Genomic DNA, 18632 nt, shown 5'->3' with positions numbered 1-18632 from the left:
TCTACGAGTAGTTTTTATGCAACATACTTTTACTTTTACTTGAGTATATTTATAGAGAAGAAACGCTACTTTTACTACGTTCCATTTATCTACATTCAGCTCGCTACTCGCTACTTTTGTTTATCGATCTGTTAATGTTTGTTTTGGTTAATGACAGAGCTTCAAAGTAGAATCTATGCATGCCTGCCTTTCACCAATCACATGCAGTCACTGGTGACCTTGGACCAATCAAACACAGCCAGGCGGTCACATGACCCGACTTAAACAGGTTGAAAAACTTATTGGGGTGTTACCATTTAGTGGTCAATTGTACGGAATATGTACTGTACTGTGCAATCTAATAATACAAGTTTCAAACAATCAATCAAAAGTGTAAAGGAAAAAAGACACTTTTTATTTCAACCGTACTTCCCGTCCAAAGCCTAAAGACTGATCGCACAGTTCCTGTCTTCACAATAAAAGCGCCGCTCCATCGCGCCTGCGCTAACAAAATAAGAGTCTCCGAAAGCCAGCGCAAACAAGCTAGCAAGCTACGGAGTTTGCCACCAATATATTTCTTGTAAAGTGTATAAAAAGGAATATAGAAGCTGGACAAATAAGATGCCAAAAACCAACGACTTTCATGTGGTATTAGACAGAAAAGAGGAACTTTTTTTCTCCTCCATTTGAAAACGCGGACGTCTGATTCCAATCAATGCAAGTCATCAGAATCAGGTAATACACCAACTTATATTCTTGTCTTCATGAAAGATAGGAATCTATATGTTAAACATGCATGTATATTCATTAAAACACCTTCAACATGTCAACAAAAACGGCAAAATAAATACATATAAATGATATACTGTATATATAAATGTATATACATATATCTATATATATATATATATACATATATATATATATATATATGATATGTGTGTGTATATATGACATGTGTGTGTATGTATATATGAGGTAGATCACCTCGACTTGGTCATTTATTAAGTAATTGATAAACGTTGAAAAACTTATTGGGGTGTTACCATTTAGTGGTCAATTGTACAGAATATGTACTGTACTGTGCAATCTACTAATACAAGTTTTAATCAATCATTCAATCAATCCAATCAATGAATGCCTACTGAGCCTATGGTGCTGTTAAGTTATTGTGGCTCAATGTGCCATTTTTAAAATGTTATTTTAATGTACTATTATCCAATATATATTATTGTTTTAGTTGCTTAAGAGATATTCCTGGCTATGAATTTGCTCATTGCTATTTTTATGTTTTTGTGCATTATTTGTTGCCGTAATCATTAAACAAACAGGTTACTCATCAGTTACTCAGTACTTGAGTAGTTTTTTCACAACATACTTTTTACTTTTACTCAAGTAAATATTTGGGTGACTACTCCTTACTTTTACTTGAGTAATAAATCTCTAAAGTAACTGTACTCTTACTTGAGTACAATTTCTGGCTACTCTACCCACCTCTGGTAGGAGGACACACAACACACAACTTCCTAATTGTTAGAAAGCCCACTGTTGAAAATGTTTGTGTTTGTGCTTCACTGATGACAGTATTTGGCCAGCGCCGTGGTGTCCTAGTAATTTTGGTGGTCCTTGAACTCACCGTTGTTTGTTTACATCAGGGGTGTCCAAAGTGCGGCCCGGGGGCCATTCATTTTTTAACGGCACATTCTAAAAATACGATTAAAAAAAAAAAAAAAGTGGTATGAACGAGCAAACAGGTGAAATGTGACAAGAAAATGTTGCAATGTTTACTCTAATAACACAAAGCTGCCATGCAGGCTGTTGTGTTCTTAAAAAAAAAATAAAAATGATTAAAAATCAATGTCAAATTAAGTATTCCCCCTTGAGATATTTTGGGGGGAAAATGTTGCATATTTTGTGTTTGCCATATAAAAAACAAAGTTTTTTTATTTTTCTAAAGAAGGGCCTAATTAGAAAAAACAAAAAACATAAACAACAATAAAAGTTATAATTGACAGATGGATCTGAAGTTGATCTCAAGACGATTGTGCTCAAAGTAAACAGTAAAAAAAAAAAAAAACTTTTTTATTTTTAATGAGTAGGACCCTTTTGGATCCCCAATAATTTTAGTGCGATTTTTTTTTTTGTGTGTGTGTCATTGCTAAAAAAATAATAACGAATTGAAATCAATGGTGTTTTGTGTTGATATTTTTAAGGCTCCAATTATACTATAATCTCAAATATTCCACTTTAAAATTCCATTGCATATTTTGTGGGGGTTTTTTCCCCATAACAAAACAGGGTTTTCTTTGACAAAAAGGGCATACAACTTAAATCTTTACAAAACGTTATATTGACAGATTAACCTAATGTTGATCTAGAGCAGGGGTCGGGAACCTTTTTGGCTGAGAGAGCCAAGAAGCCAAATATTTTAAAATGTATTTCCGTAAGAGCCATATCATATTTTTTTTAACACTGAACACAACAAAACGCGTGAATTTTTAAGTAAGACCACCATTTCTAGAGAGGTCTCTTATTCTTTGTAATAACATTGTTATTCTGAAGCTAACTGTTGAGGGGACGTGGCCTGCAGGCCTGCAGCGAAACGGGTTGTTGCCAGTACCGGCCTCGAAATCAGCGACAGGTGCGTATATTGCCCACCTGGGCCTTTTTATCTGATCACCTGTCGCTATGTTAGAAGCAGCAGCCAGGAGGAGAGACGGGCTTGGGGCTGGAAACCAGAGCGCGAGCGAGATCGAAAGAGAAAAAGACAATTGCTGGAAAGCAACTGAGAGACTAATTGAAAAAACAACAACAATATTTTACCCCAAAACAGGCTCTCATGTCGGTGCTTGGTGGTCTGAAGAACCCCCAGGAGGGCAAGCCCCAACCTAACCAATAATAAATAAATGACTTCTTACCAACTTCTTGAAGATAAAAATTCATGACAATGTTTTATATTTTGAACGATATTTTTAACACTGTGATTAAAAGTGGAATTATTTATTATTTATCGTGTTAAGCAATGTCAGCTCTGATTTATCTGAGAGCCAGATGCAGTCATCAAAAGAGCCACATCTGGCTCTAGAGCCATAGGTTCCCTACCCCTGATCTAGAGCATGGGTGTCAAACTCTGGCCCCGTGTAATTTTATTTGGCCCTTGAGGCAATATCAAATTAACATTAGAGCTGGCCCGTCGGTGTAACAGAGCAACGGTTTCGCTGTAACACCGCATTCACCGCTAATACTCATACTGGTCAACCCTCCCGATTTTCCCGGGAGAATCCCGAAGTTCAGTGACCCTCCCGAAAACCTCCCGGGGCAACCATTTCATCCGAATTTCTCCCGATTTTCCACCAGGACAACAATATTGTAGCAATTTCTACAACCTGTCGTCACGTCCGCTTTTCCTCCATACAAACAGCGTGCCGTCCAGGTCATATAATGTAAGCGACTTGTACACACACACAAGTGAATGCAAGGCTTACTTGGTACACAGCCATACAGGTCATACTGAGGGTGGCCGTATAAACAACTTTAACACAGTTACAAATATGCGCCACACTGTGAACCCACACCAAACAAGAATGACAACCACATTTCAGGAGAATATCCACACCGTAACACAACATAAACACAACATAACCCCTTGTAGCACTAACTCAATATACACCCAAACCCCGCCCACCTCATTGTTGCTTTATTTTCAAGTTTATTAGCCTGTGGAATAAGTGAATGTTGATATTTACCTCAGAAGGCCGCAAATAGAAAAGAGGCATTATTTTTTTATTTAAATTGTATTTAATATACCATTGATGTTTTTTCGTTTGTTTTTTGAAAGTTGATTTTGCACTTTTAATTTATATAAGCTTGTTCCGTATTCAGTGTTCAAGCAAATCAATGTAGCAAACTGAGCAACGTTTTATTTACGCACTTTCTCTTGCTAATTCAAGGCTTGAATGTTTGATTCATTCATTATTGTTATTTTATTTTCAAATGTATTAATTATTAGCCTGTGGAAAAATTTATTTTGACATTTACCTCAGAAGGCTGCTAATAGAAAAGAAGGCATTCAATTTTTATTTAAATTTTGTTTGATATGCCGTTGATATTTTTTAATTATTATTATTTGAGACTGGATTCTGAATGTCACTATAAAGTTATAAAAGACTTGCTCGTTCAATATTCAGCGCAAAAAACTTGTTTGGGTCCCTATTAAAAGGTTCATTTGTTCAACTTTGGCCCGCGGCTTTCTTCAATTTTGAATTTTGGTCCACTCTGTGTTTGAGTTTGACACCCCTGATCTAGAGATTTAAACCTTGAATAACAATAATACAAAATAATGACACATTTTAAATGTTTTTTTGACCAAGATCCTTTGGGGTCCCTGGGATCAAGCCTGAGTGGAGGCCTAAATGTGTATTTTTACACATATATATTGTATTGGTTTTTGAAATAAAAACATATCAAAATGGCCCCCGCTTGCTTTGATTTTTCAGTGTGCGGCCCTCAGTGGAAAAAGTTTGGACACCCCTGGTTTACATGTACGACTTTCCCCGTCGCTGCCACAGAGAGACGTGTTACATGCCACACCTTCGTTGTCTCATGTTGTCCACCAAACGTTTTATGCTGTGCGTGAATGCCCAAAGCTGAGATTTGTTGATGTTATTGACTTGCGTGGAGGGCTAAAAATCCATGCCAGCATGCTATTTAGGCTAGCTAAATTTGAGCTCATTTAATTTCCTTTACTTACGTCCTCTGTGGATTTAATTTACATTTTGCATGTCTCATGACACATTATCTGTATGTGATATTGGCTGCATTTCTGATCGTGTGCCATGTTGTTCCAGACCACAGCAAACGTTACTTTGTTGTTTCAGACCACAGCAAATCTTACCCAGCTTGCAAAGATCATAATAAATCCATCAAAAGAAGACAGTTCGTTCTTTTACCTTAGGCCGGGGGTGTCCAAACATTTTCCACTGAATAATCAAAGCAAGCTGGGGCCACTTTGATATTTTTTATTTTAAAAACCAATACAATATATGTATTAAAATATACATCCAAGCCTCCACCCAGGCTTGATCCCGGGGACACCAAAGGGTTTTGGTCAAAAAAATATAAAAAATGTGTCATTATTCAGTATTATTATTATTATAGGCTTAAATAATAATAATAATAATAGGTATTATTATTATCATTATAGGCTTAAATCTCTAGATCTAATTAAAAAATTAAGTTGTATGCTCTTTTTGTCAAAGAAAACCATTTATTTAATAGAAAAAAAACACAAAATATGCAATATTTTCACCCAATAACATTTTTAAGTGGAATATTTTAGATTACATAATAAGTGTATGTTTAAAAAGGTCAATAAGTCACAACCCATTTTAATTCATTTTTATTTTTTGAGCAATGTCACTTAAAAAAAATATCACACTAAAATTGTTGGGGATCCAAAAGGGTCCTACTCATTAAAGTTTTAAAAAATAAATTTTAATTATTTTTTTTTACCTTAACACAATAATCTCGAGATCAACTTCAGATCTATCCGTCAATTATAAATGTTATTGTTGTTTATGTTTTTTGTTTGTTCGTTGTAAAACAAAAACATGTGGCAAACAAAAAATATGCAACATTTTACACAAAACAACATCTCAAAAGGGAATATTTAATGTGACGTAGTTGGTGCCTTGAATAGGTCAATAATTGCTTTTGATTCATTATTTTTTTTAAGAAAGAAAGCCTGCATGGCAGCTTTGTTTTATTGGACTCCAAATTGCAACATTTTCTTGTTAAATTTCACCTGTTTGCTCTTTTTTACGCCTTTTCATGTTTTGTATTTTTGTAATGGTATATTTAGAATGTGCTGTTGGGCCCCGGACATCCCTGCCTTAGGCACACACATCTATACCTTTGGCAGTTTTAAAGTCCTACTGAAAGCCACTTCTACCCACCACACAGTCTGATAGTTTATATATCAATGATGAAATATTAACATTGCAACACATGCTAATATGCCCGCTTTAGTTTACTAAATTGCAATTTTGAAATTCCCGGGAGTTTCTTCTTGAAAACGTCGTGTAATGATGACGTGTACGCGTGACGTGACGGACTGTTAGGAAATATGAGCGCTGCACACACACACAGCTAAAAGTCGTCTGCTTAACAGCATAATTACACAGTATTTTTTACATCTGTGTTGCTGAATCTTTTGCAATTTGTTTAATTAATAATGGAGAAGTCAAAGTAGAAAGAAGGAGGTGGAAAGCTTTAGCCTTTAGCCACACAAACACACGGTGATTCCTTGTTTAAAATTCCCGGAGTTGAAACTTTACTATGGATCAGAGCGGCCAAGTGAACATGGATCCCGACTACATGTCAACCAGCAGTTTTTGGTGAGAAAATTGTGGTAAAAGTCGCTTTTTACCGGAGATCAGCTGAGCTTGTGCCGTCCATAAAGGTGCCGTCGACTTCCCTGAAACACTGGCGTCAACACACCCATGGACACACACCTCCGACTATCAGTCAACACACCCATGGACACACACCTCCGACTATCAGTCAACACACCCATGGACACACACCTCCGACTATCAGTCAACACACCCGTGGACACACACCTCCGACTATCAGGTACTATTGAACTCACTAAAACACTAGCAACACAATAGAAAGATAAGAGATTTCCCAGAATTATCCTAGTAAATGTGTCTACAAACATCTGAATCCGTCCCAATGCAATCACGTTTTTTTTTTAACTTTTTTTTTTTTTTTTCAAGTCTGTCGCTATCAATATCCTCAAACACGAATCTTTCATCCTCGCTCAAATTGTTGGAGGCTCCCATTAAAAACAATGTGAGGATGTGAGGAACCATGACACCGGTGACATCATCGTCTGCTACTTCCGGTACAGGCAAGGCTTTTTTTATTAGCGACCAAAAGTTGTGAACTTTATCCTCGATGTTCTCCAGTAAATCCTTTCAGCAAAAATATGGCAATATCGCGAAATGATGAAGTATGACACATAGAATGGACCTGCTATCCCCGTTTAAATAAGAACATCTCATTTCAGTAGGCCTTTAAAGGGGAACATTATCACAATTTCAAAAGGGTTAAAAAAAATAAAATTCAGTTCCCAGTGGCTTGTTGTATTTTTTGAAGTTTTTTTCCAAATTTTACCGGTCCCGGAATATCCCTAAATAAAGCTTTAAAGTGCCTTATTTTCGCTATCTTCCAAACCACTATCCATTTCCCTGTGACGTCATACAGTGCTGCCAATACAAACAACATGGCGGTTACCACAGCAAGATATAGCGACATTAGCTCGGATTCAGACTCGGATTTCAGCGGCTTAAGCGATTCAACAGATTACGCATGTATTGAAACAGATGGTCGGAGTATGGAGGCAGATAGCGAAAACTAAATTGAAGAAGAAATTGAAGCTATTGAGCGAATAGCTATTGACGCTATTTGGCCATAGCGTGGGTGTACCTAATGAAGTGGTCTCTAGCATGGCTGCCTTATTAGCATCGCCGGTAAAATGTGCGGACCAAACGATCAGGACTTTCGCATCTTGTGACACTGGAGCAACTTAAATCCGTCGATTGGTAAGTGTTTGTTTCGCATTAAATGTGGGTATCTAGTTTCAAATGTACATACAACTTGCGTAAATAGCATGTTGTGATTTCGTTGACTTAATGGTTGCAAATGCATCTGCAGGTTATCCATACATCTCTGTGCCATGTCTGTCTTAGCATCGCTGGTAAATTGTGGAGACACTCTGGTACATTCAATGGGGGTCTGGCGGCAGATTTCTTGCCAGTGGTGCAACTTGAATCCCTCCCTGTTAGTGTTGTTACACCCTCCGACAACACACCCACCAGGCATGATGTCTCCAAGGTTCCAAAAAATAGTCCAAAAAACGGAAAATAAGAGAGCTGAGACCCGGTGTTTGTAATGTGAAAATGAAAATGGCGGGTGTGTTACCTCGGTGACATCACGTTCTGACGTCATCGCTAAAAGACCGATAAACAGAAAGGCGTTTAATTTGCCAAAATTCACCCATTTAGAGTTCGGAAATCGGTTAAAAAAATAGATGGTCTTTTTTCTGCACCATCAAGGTATATATTGACACTTGCATAGGTCTGCTGATAATGTTCCCCTTTAAGGCAGTCATTTCCAGGAGTTATCAAACCCTATGAGACACTTACTTAATGTGTTTGTTGCCTTCATTATCAATCATCAATCAATCAATGTTTACTTATATAGCCCTAAACCACTAGTGTCTCAAAGGGCTGCACAAACCACTAGGACATCCTCGGTAGGCCCACATAAGGGCAAGGAAAACTCACACCCAGTGGGACGTCGGTGACAATGATGACTATGAGAACCTTGGAGAGGAGGAAAGCAATGGATGTCGAGCGGGTCTAACATGATACTGTGAAAGTTCAATCCAAAATGGATCCAACACAGTCGCGAGAGTCCAGTCCACAGCGGAGCCAGCAGGAAACCATCCCAAGCGGAGGCGGATCAGCAGCGCAGAGATGTCCCCAGCCGATACACAGGCAAGCAGTACATGGCCACCGGATCGGACCGGACCCCCTCCACAAGGGAGAGAGGGAGATAGGAGAAAAAGAAAAGAAACGGCAGATCAAATGGTCTAAAAGGGGAGTCTATTTGAAGGCTAGGGTATACAAATGAGTTTTAAGGTGAGACTTAAATGCTTCTACTGAGGTAGCATCTCGAACTGTTACCGGGAGGGCATTCCAGAGTACTGGAGCCCGAAATGAAAACGCTCTATAGCCCGCAGACTTTTTTTGGGCTTTAGGAATCACTAATAATCCGGAGTCCTTTGAAGGCAGATTTCTTGCCGGGACATATGGTACAATACAATCGGCAAGATAGGATGGAGCTAGACCGTGTAGTATTTTATACGTAAGTAGTAAAACCTTAAAGTCACATCTTAAGTGCACAGGAAGCCAGTGCAGGTGAGCCAGTACAGGTATATATGTATGTATATATGTATATATATATATATACAGTATAGGTATATATGTATGTATATATGTATATAAATGTATATACAGTATAGGTATATATGTATGTATATATGTATATAAAGGTATATACAGTGTAGGTATATATGTATGTATATATGTATATAAAGGTATATACAGTACAGGTATATATGTATGTATATATGTATATAAAGGTATATACAGTACAGGCGTAATATGGTCAAACTTTCTTGTTCTTGTCAAAAGTCTAGCAGCCGCATTTTGTACCAACTGTAATCTTTTAATGCTAGACATGGGGAGACCCCAAAATAATACGTTACAGTAATGGAGACGAGACGTAACAAACGCATGGATAATGATCTCAGCGTCTTTAGTGGACAGAATGGAGCGAATTTAGTGATATTACGGAGATGAAAGAAGGCCGTTTTAATAACGCTTTTAATGTGTGCCTCAAAGAAGAGAGTTGGGTCGAAGATAATACCCAGATTCTTTACCGTGTCGCCTTGTTTAATTGTTTGGTTGTCAAATGTTAGAGTTGTATCATTAAATAGAGGTCGGTGTCTAGCAGGACCGATAATCAGCATTTCCATTTTTTTGGCGTTGAGTTGCAAAAAGTTAGCGGACATCCATTGTTTAATTTCATTAAGACACGCCTCCAGCTGACTACAATCCGGCGTGTTGGTCAGCTTTAGGGGCATGTAGAGTTGGGTGTCATCAGCATAACTGTGAAAGCTATTATAACACTTACATAAGGCTCATAAATTTTTCCGGCCCCAGACTGATTCGTTTTTTGTATTTTTCAACATGTTGGGTTGCCGACCCCTGCTCTAGACAAAAAAAAAAAAAAAAGTTAGTCTGACCCTGGCTGAGCATGGACATGATGGCATTATCTGCAGAGAAATGTGCAGGGTGTGTGCAAAAGGGTGGAAGCAAATCATCCCAAACAAAACCCGTTTGCCCTCCTTTCATTGTTCCATTCAAAAAGATAACCTGCTACAATTTCAAAGCAGAGGCGGATTAATTTATTCTCGGCATATCCTATGGCCATTCATGCAGGGTATAAAAATCATAGATTATTTCCTGCTTGGTTAACCCGCATCCGGGCCCGACCCTCTCTCACAAAGCCGCTCTAATGTTACCATTAGTTATGCTCCTCTGGTGGCCAAAAAGATTGATCCCAGACACTTGGAATCCAATAAATGTGTACATGAATGGTAGAGAGAGATAAGGTGGTGGCCACAGATAGCGAGAATGGGCGATCGGCGTTAAACATGATTGGAAAAAAAGATGATGATAGATATTGCAGTCGTCAAGTTATTCATTCGGCTCTTTTTTCTTTTCTATATTTATCAAAAACACCTGTTAAGCAATTACAGAACATTAATGGAGTATAAGTTATGATATCGTATTTAAAATTACTTCTATATATATATATATATATATATATATATATATATATGTATATATATATATATATATATATGGGCTGTGAATCTTTGGGTGTCCCACGATTCGATTCAATATCGATTCTTGGGGTCACGATTCGATAATATATCGATTTTTTTTTTTTATTCGATTCGATTCTCGATTCAAAAACGATATTTTTCCTATTCAAAAGGATTGTGTATTCATTCAATACATAGATTTCAGCAGGATCTACCCCAGTCTGCTGACATACAAGCAGAGTAGTAGATTTTTGTAAAAAGCTTTTATAATTGTAAAGGACAATGTTTTATCAACTGATTGCAATAATTTAAATTGGTTTTAATTATGAAGCGAACCAAAAATATGACTTATTTTATCTTTGTGCAAACATTGGACACAGTGTGTTGTCCAGCTTATGAGATGCCATGCAAGTGTAAGCCACTGTGACACTATTGTTCTTTTGGATTATTATCATAAATGTCTAATGATAATGTCAATGAGGGATTTTTAATCACTGCTTTGCTGAAATTATAACTAATATTGATACTGTTGTTGATAATATGCATTTTGGTTTCACTACTTTTGGTTTGTTCAGTGTGGTGTTTGTGTCTCCTCTCAATTGTTCTGTTTATTGCAGTTCTGAGTGTTGCTGGCTCAGCTTTGGTGTCCATAGTACTGTGGGATTATGCGATGAAAAGAGATGACCTATAGCTGTGAACGGTGCTGGAACAAAATGTCCTCTACAATCCGTGACCTCAGGCGCACGCGTCATCATACTGCGACATTTCAGCATGATACTTCCGCGCAAAATTTAAAATTGCAATTTAGTAAACTAAAGCGGCCGTATTGTCATGTGTTGCAATGTTAATATTTCATCATTGATATATAAACTATCAGACTGCGTGGTCGGTAGTAGTGGCTTTCAGTAGGACTTTAATTGGATGGAAATTTGAGGACAACCAGTTTTTAATACAGGATACACACTCCAAGAAGTCAGATACAAAGTGAAAGAAGGAGCATAAAAGTAGAATATCATCTTTCGGGAATGTAAACAATGAAACACCGACTGTGTTTGTGTTGCTGAAGGCGGCCGCAATACACCGCTTCCCACCAACAGCTTTCTTCTTTGACGTCTCCTTTTTTCATTGAACAAACCGCAAAAGATTCAGCAACACATATGTTCATAGTACTGTGGAATTATGTGTTCGAAAGAGATGACCTATAGCTGTGAACGGTGCTGGAACAAAATGTCCTCTACAATTGTGAATTGTGAATTATATTTATATAGCGCTTTTCTCTAGTGACTCAAAGCGCTTTACATAGTGAAACCCAATATCTAAGTTACATTTAAACCAGTGTGGGTGGCACTGGGAGCAGGTGGGTAAAGTGTCTTGCCCAAGGACACAACGGCAGTGACTAGGATGGCGGAAGTGGGAATCGAACCTGCAACCCCCAAGTTGCTGGCACGGCCACTCTACCAACCGAGCTATGCGTGACGTCATCATACTGCGACATTTTAGCATGATACTTCTGTGCGAAATTTAAAATTGCAATTTGATAAACTAAAGCGGGCGTATTGGCATGTGTTGCAATGCTAATATTTCATCATTGATATATAAACTATCAGACTGGGTGGTCTGTAGTAGTGGCTTTCAGTAGGTCTTTAATTGGAAGGAAATTTGAGGACAACCAGTTTTTAACACAGGACACACACTTCAAGAAGTCAGATACAAAGTGAAACAAGGAGCAAAACAGTTGAATATCCTCTGCATAGAATTGATAAGAATCATTTTTAAAACTACAAATACACCACAACCAGAAAGAAAGGTTGGTTTTGCATGTTTGGACCCTTTTAAAGAAGTGTAATATAGAGAGAGAGAAGTAGACCAAGACCGTAAAGAAGCAGCTCTCTAAATGACCACAAAACAACTTGTACTCACTCATAAAAGCTACTGTTGTCACAGACGTCATGGGGGCTGTAAACGTAGTCTTCCACAATAACTGCAGCTGCTGGGAGCCCACGTTCCGGATCTGATAACGGGCCCGAGGGTGGAGGGGGGGTGAACAACAACAACATGCTCAGGGAGCAGGGATTGTCTGGAAGACAGATAAGAAGTCACAGGGATGGGTTATCAGCTACTTTATGGGCTTGCTGCAATACAATGAAAACACTCACCTGTTTTGCAAGCATCACACATACAGTAAACCCCCCCCCCCCCCCCCCCCCCTCAAGCTGGGAAATGTATATACATCTTTTAAAATGTGGTAATGTTTTTTTTTCCCCCTCCAAATGAACCTGTGGCTTATGTATATTCTGCAGGGGACATTTGTGTTTTGCATTTTATTAACTCTGACAAGAAGAAATAGGTCAAAAAAAACAAACTGCAGAGTTCTCAGGGGGGATATAGCTCGTGTGAAGATTTTCCGCGCGATTCTAAAAACAAATTAAACCTTAGGAAGAACTGTGGTGTCCTTTGATACTGTTTGTGCATTAAAGATACAGAAACCAATCCACTGTAGGTCAACGTGTACAAACTATCCATGGGACACAGGTCTGGACTGCAGGCGGGCCAGGAAAGTACCCGCACTCTTTTTTTACAAACCCATGCTGTTGTAACACGTGCTGAATGTGGCTTGGCATTGTCTTGCTGAAATAAGCAGGGGCGTCCATGAAAAAGACGGCGCTTCGATGGCAGCATATGTTGTTCCAAAAGCTGTATGTACTTTTTAGCATTAATGGTGCCTTCACAGATGTGTAAGTTACCCATGCCTTGGGCACTAATGCACCCCCATACCATCACACATGTGTAAGTTACCCATGTCTTGTTCACTAATACACCCCCATACCATCACACATGTGTAAGTTACCCATGCCTTGGGCACTAATGCACCCCCATACCATCACACATGTGTAAGTTACCCATGCCTTGGGCACTAATGCACCCCCATACCATCACACATGTGTAAGTTACCCATGCCTTGGGCACTAATACACCCCCATACCATCACACATGTGTAAGTTACCCATGTCTTGGGCACTAATACACCCCAATCCATCACACATGTGTAAGTTACCCATGCATTGGGCACTAATACACCCCCATACCATCACACATGTGTAAGTTACCCATGCCTTGGGCACTAATACACCCCCATACCATCACACATGTGTAAGTTACCCATGCCTTGTTCACTAATACACCCCCATACCATCACACATGTGTAAGTTACCCATGCCTTGTTCACTAATACACCCCCATACCATCACACATGTGTAAGTTACCCATGCCTTGTTCACTAATACACCCCCATACCATCACACATGTGTAAGTTACCCATGTCTTGTTCACTAATACACCCCCATACCATCACACATGTGTAAGTTACCCATGTCTTGTTCACTAATACACCCCCATACCATCACACATGTGTAAGTTAGTCATGCCTTGTTCACTAATACACCCCCATACCATCACACATGTGTAAGTTACCCATGTCTTGTTCACTAATACACCCCCATACCATCACAGATGTGTAAGTTACCCATGTCTTGGGCACTAATTCACCCCCATACCATCACACATGTGTAAGTTACCCATGCCTTGGGCACTAATACACCCCCATACCATCACACATGTGTAAGTTACCCATGTCTTGTTCACTAATACACCCCCATACCATCACACATGTGTAAGTTACCCATGTCTTGTTCACTAATACACCCCCATACCATCACACATGTGTAAGTTACCCATGTCTTGTTCACTAATACACCCCCATACCATCACACATGTGTAAGTTACCCATGTCTTGTTCACTAATACACCCCCATACCATCACACATGTGTAAGTTACCCATGTCTTGTTCACTAATACACCCCCATACCATCACACATGTGTAAGTTACCCATGTCTTGTTCACTAATACACCCCCATACCATCACACATGTGTAAGTTACCCATGTCTTGTTCACTAATACACCCCCATACCATCACACATGTGTAAGTTACCCATGTCTTGTTCACTAATACACCCCCATACCATCACACATGCTGGCTTTTACACTTTGCGTCGATAACAGTCTGGATGGTTCGCTTCCCCGTTGGTCCGGATGACACGATGTCGAATATTTCCAAAAACAATTTGAAATATAAACTTGTCAGACAACAGAACACTTTTCCATATCAGTCCATCTTAGATAATCTCAGGCCCAGAGAAGCCGGCGGCGTTTCTGGATGTTGTCGATAAATGGCTTTCGCTTTGCATAGTAGAGCTTTAACTTGCACTTACAGATGTAGCGACAAACTGTATTTAGTGACAGTGGTTTTATGAAGTGTTCCTGAGCCCATGTGGTGATGATATCCTTTAGATATTGATGTCGGTTTTTGATACAATGCCGTCTGAGGGAAAGAATTGTGTCCGGCCATGCCGCTTACGTGGAGTGATTTCTTCAGATTCTGTGAACCTTTTGATGATATTATGGAGCGTAGATGTCAAAATCCCTAAATTTCTTGCAATTGCTCTTTGAAAAAACTTTGTTCTTAAACTGTTTGACTATTTGCTCACACAGTTGTGGACAAAGGGGTGTACCTCGCCCCATCCTTTCTTGTGAATTACTTAGCATTTCATGGAAGCTGCTTATATACCCAATCATGGCACCCACCTGTTCCCAATTAGCCTGCACACCTGTGGGATGTTCCAAATAAGTGTTTGATGAGCATTCCTCAACTTTATCAGTCTTTATTGCCACCTTTCCCAACTTCTTTGTCACGTGTTGCTGGCATCAAATTCTAAAGTTAATGATTATTTGCACAAAAAAAAAATGTTTATGAGTTTGAACATCAAATAGGGTTGGAATTGGGGGTTAAATCACCATAAAAATGAATCCTGGGCGCGGCCACCGCTGCTGCTCACTGCTCCCCTCACCTCCCAGGGGGTGAACAAGGGGATGGGTCAAATGCAGAGGACAAATTTCACCACACCGAGTGTGTGTATGTGAGACAATCTTTGGTACTTTGACTAATTTAACCCCACCCCTTTTCATACCATAGAAATGTTATCCAATGTCCTTGTTCTTTGTACCATAACAGTGAACAAATAAATAATACATAAATAATATACCATAGTAAGCAAACAAATATTAAATACTTAAATAATCTCAATGTGAACACTTGTAGTTTGAACAGTCTCTTAAACTAAATCATATTGCTGCTTTGTTTGGTTTCTTTGGTTAATCCTTTCCATAATTTAATTCCACATACGATATGCAAAATGTTTTAAGTTATATTACGGCTGTCAAGAATAACGAATTAATTCACGTGATCAATCCCACAATTCATTTGGACCGTACATGCTCCCTTACCTTAGCCATAAAGAATTACCTGAAAGGCTGAAGATTGCAATTTGCATACGTTAGTGCAGAGATGAGTGAGGACACGCTGGCAAATTTTACCCCAAACAACCAAGTTTTGAGCCTGTATGACATTCTGACGATAAAATTGCCTTTTTGATCAAAAATTGGGCTATTTTGTAAGTTATTTTCAATTATGCCAGCAAGTAATAACATTTCTTTTGTCAGATTTATTTGGTGTCGAACCCCGAGATGCAGAGATGGAGGCAGGCATTGGATATGAAGACATTATTCAATATAAATAATAGAACAACAACAAACAAAAAGCATGCACGTGAGCGGAATAACAAACTAAGGGAACTAGCACTGGAAGCTAGAAAACAAAAAGGAACTTTAGCATGGAAGCTAGAGGATAGCAAACAGAAAAACTGGAAATAACTAATGGCTAACAAGAACAGCTTACCGCTACGACGACCAGGACAAAATGTAGCAGGACAAGTAATAGCTGAAAAGAATCACAGACACGACAAGGGCAACATGTGGCAACGACAAGTCCGAATGACAATACAATGATCCAGCAACTGACACAAGACAAAGCAGGTACAAATAGGAGCAGGCTGATTGGCAACAGGTGTGGCCAGGTGCCAATCAGCCCCAGCTGAGGAGGAACACAGCACTCAGGGAACAAGACAGGAAGCTGACAAAATAAGAGCACTAGACAGGAACTAAAGACAGGAGATAATAAACACAGAGGAAACAGACAAATGCAGAGGAAAAAACTAAAAAATGGACAAACTGTCAGGGGAAAGCCTGACATATTTAATCACGATTAATCCCAATTCAAAAGTGTGATTAATCTGATAACAAAAAATAATAATTTGACAAGCACTACTGATAATACACTATATTGCCAAAAGTATTTGGCCACCTGCCTTGACTCACATATGAACTTGAAGTGCCATCCCAATCCTAACCCATAGGGTTCAAAGGTGCGGAGTGTGTTTATAGGAATGTTCCACCATTCTTCCAAAAGTGCATTGGTGAGGCCTGGCTCTCAGTCTGCATTCTTATTCATCCCAAAGGTGTTCTATCGGGTTCAGGTCAGGACTCTGTGCAGGCCAGTCAAGTTCATCCACACCAGACTGGCATCCATGGCTTTATGGGCCTTTGTTTGTGCACGGGTGCACAGTCATGCTGGAAGAGGAAGGAGCTTACTGTTCCCACAAGGTTGGGAGCATTGAATTGTCAAAAATGTTTTGGTATCCTGAAGCATTAAAAGTTCATTTCACTGGAACTAAAGGGCCAAGCCCACCTTCTGAAAAACAACCCAACACCATGATTCCTCCACACCATATTTAAGAGCGAGGAAATGTTACAACTTGATTTGTTGCACAGATGGCATCCTATGACAGTTCTACGCTGGAAATCACTGAGAGCGGCCTGTTCTTTCACAGATGTTTGTAGAAACAGTCTCCATGCTTAAGTGCTTGATTTTAGACACCTGTGGCCAGGCCAAGGGATTAGGACACCTGATTCTGATCATTTGGATGGGTTGCCAAATATTTTTGGCAATATAGTGTATCAAGGGTGGCAAAGCCAATTTGGCCCACAGATAGTTCTTATTGAACCCCAGCATATTCCTAAAATAAAATAAATGCATTATTAATGACATATTCACTAAATATGCCACCCATTCAAAAGATCAGAATCAGGTGTCCTAATCAATAAATGTAAATTTAAAAAATAATTAATTAAGCACTTGGCCTGACCACAGGTGTCGTGAAATTTCTTATAGACGAGTCTGGGTTTGGAGGTTAACAGGAGAACGGTACATTGGCCCCTTAGTTCCAGTGAAAGGAACTCTGAATGCACCAGGATACCAAAATATTTTGGACAATTCCATTCTCCCAATTTTTTGGGGAATAGTTTAGCGCGGGCCCCTTCCTCTTCCAACATGAATGTGCACCAGTGCACTAAGCAAGGTCCATAAAGACATTGATGAACTGGTGTGGATGAACTTGACTGGCCTGCACAGAGTCCTGACCTGAATCCGATTAGAATGGAGACTGAGAGCCAGAATGGTGGAAAATTCCTATAAACACACTCCGCAACCTTGTGGACAGCCTTCCCAGAAGAGTTGAAGCTGTAATAGCTGACCCGCGTCATATTGAAGCCTATGGGTTAGGGATAGGATGGCACTTCAAGTTCATTTGGCAAAAGAGTGCATAATGATGTCACAAAGTATAGCTTTTCTCTGACAAGATTGAACAGTAAAAAGACCAGAGTGAGCAAAAGAAGTGCACAGGTACTCTCAGCGCCGTGCTTCCATTTTAGCAAGACAACAGAGAAATGTCTGGAAGCGGCTCCTCGACTAAGATAAACGGCGTCTAGCGGGGAGAACAATTTTGTGAAGAGTTTGGTCCGTTTTACATAATAAAAAATTCACAAATCATATAGCGAATGAAGGGCATACTTAGTCAACAGACATCCATGTCACACTCCGGGTGGCAGTAAGAACAACGCCACCACTGTCATAAACATGTGACATGTAGTGAAACCACATATGTTGGAAGAATATTTGTAAGACAACATAAACACTACAATACATCCTTCCCACAATTCCCTGCAGCACCAACTCTTCTGGGATGCTACAATGTAAACAAACGTATTTGGTGGACCTACACCTAACATCCACTGTAATGATACCACGTACATGTCACACCGCGGTGAGGGATTTCTTGTCTTGGGTTTTTCTGTCTTATGATTTAAATTTGAAAAGTAACTCTCCTCTGGTTTCAGGTCTCTTGCCCTTCTTTTTGTGTCATCAGGCTGATTGTTTCCAGCTGTTCCCTATTGCCTT

At 39.3% G+C, this 18632-nt stretch overlaps 1 long non-coding RNA gene across 1 annotated transcript in view; it reads right to left on the bottom strand.

The window, feature by feature from the left end:
- Positions 1–12364: 12364 nt before the first annotated feature.
- The window catches only part of LOC133558895 (uncharacterized), a 32277-nt gene continuing 26009 nt past the window's right edge, over positions 12365–18632 (bottom strand). The window contains exon 3 of the long non-coding RNA XR_009808055.1: positions 12365–12518. This is a non-coding gene — a long non-coding RNA (uncharacterized LOC133558895). The remainder of the gene's footprint in view (positions 12519–18632) is intronic.

This window comes from Nerophis ophidion, linkage group LG09 (genome assembly GCF_033978795.1).
Source record: "Nerophis ophidion isolate RoL-2023_Sa linkage group LG09, RoL_Noph_v1.0, whole genome shotgun sequence".
Lineage (NCBI taxonomy): Eukaryota > Metazoa > Chordata > Actinopteri > Syngnathiformes > Syngnathidae > Nerophis > Nerophis ophidion.
The sequence above is the reverse complement of the archived record's forward strand: the minus strand, read 5'-3'. Positions and strand labels throughout refer to the sequence as shown.